Here is a 1,514-nt window from a genome sequence, read left to right on the forward strand (position 1 = left end):
TGGTCGCGACATCGAAGAGCCTCTCCCCTGCCACACCTCAGCTGGCCCGTGTTGGTTTTGAAGTCAGGCCTAGAAAGGATTCGGGGGTGGGTGGGGGCTGGGGTGGGGCTGGCCCTCTTTCACACCCTCCCTGTTGCTCAGCTCCCGCTGGGCCACTCTGTGCAGGCCTAGTCCAGCAAGGCCCCCTCTTTGCCTCCTCTGTTCGGCCTCACATGGCCCTGCCCTGGGCTGTCATTGTCCCAAAGCTTTTCAGTAGGGTCTGAGTGCATTGTCCTCCGGCCAGCGTGCTGGGGCCCTCGCAGACGTGAATACCTGGGCAGTGTGCTGGGTTCTGACATGCCCGCCTGTGCCCTGCAGAGCTCCCAGTCTAGGGCAAAGCAGCCAGCTGGGCGGGGCTGTAGGCACAGGTGGCCGGGCCTGGGCGTGCTTCCCTGGGCTTGCACACGGATGACCTCTGCTGCACAGCTCGCCGGCCCCTGCCCTGTGGCGTGCTGCTGTGTTCCTGGACTGGCTTACTTGACCGCCTCCCAGCGTCAGTGCACCTGCACCGGGGCCCTGCGCGGCTGGCCAGTACCGCCTGTCGCTGTCCTGTCTGCTGGTTCCTACAGCGGTGTTGCATCTGGAAGGCGACTCTCCTGGGTTTCTGGACGGAACCCTGACCCTGCCCGAGACCACACGGCATGGCAGAGCTTCTGTTACACGGAGTGCCTTGCCGGGGCTTCGCCCACGCGGTCCTGGGTGCCTTGTGCTCCTGCAGCTGAGCACAGCCCCTCACATCACAGTGTGGCTCCAAGCTCGGCTCAGCCTGGCCCGGCAGCTCTGTACCGTGGCACTATCCACGGGCGTCCACACTGTCGGCCTGTCTACGCCACTGTGGCACCGCGCCCCTCAGTGTGCCCCGGCCCCGGCAGCCCTGTGCACTGCCCCGCTGCGGCCACCGTGACTCCTTGGCCTGCTAACCCTTCCCACCCAGGCATCAGCTCCTGTCCTTACTGTCCCGGGTCCTCTGCGGTCTCAGGGTCCAGGCCCTGTGCTGGATCCCCTGTCCCACACGGTGTCCTTGCTGTGCTCTGTTTCTGTCCCCTCCTGTGGCTGCCCTCGAGTCTGCATCTGCTCTGGCCCCCGGACTGCCGTCCTGAGTGTGCTCTGACTGTGCTCACACTTTGGCGCTGCCCTGCACGCCTCCTCGGGTGTCCGCACCGTTCTGCACACTTACTCTGACACACCCGCTCCGTGCAGGAGAGCCTCCCTGTGCTCGGGTCCGGAGCGAGAACGAGGGAGCCCCTTGCGTTGCCCATGCTCGTCGTGGAGCACTGAGCACCAGCCCAGGGCACCGCAGAGATGCGCCCTGCCCTGTGCAGTCCGGGCGGTGGCCGATGGACGTGGCACCTCCCACTGTGGCCTGGCCCTGATGGGCGCCGCCTGCCCTACGGGTGTCGGCACTGCGGCCCGTGCATGCCACGTGCTCCTGCTCGTGTGGGAGCCACATTCTGCCTGTGTGGCTGGGGCTGCTG

The sequence above is a fragment of the Tupaia chinensis genome, unplaced genomic scaffold (assembly GCF_000334495.1).
Source record: "Tupaia chinensis unplaced genomic scaffold, TupChi_1.0 Scaffold143646_2, whole genome shotgun sequence".
NCBI classification, from domain to species: Eukaryota; Metazoa; Chordata; class Mammalia; order Scandentia; family Tupaiidae; genus Tupaia; species Tupaia belangeri.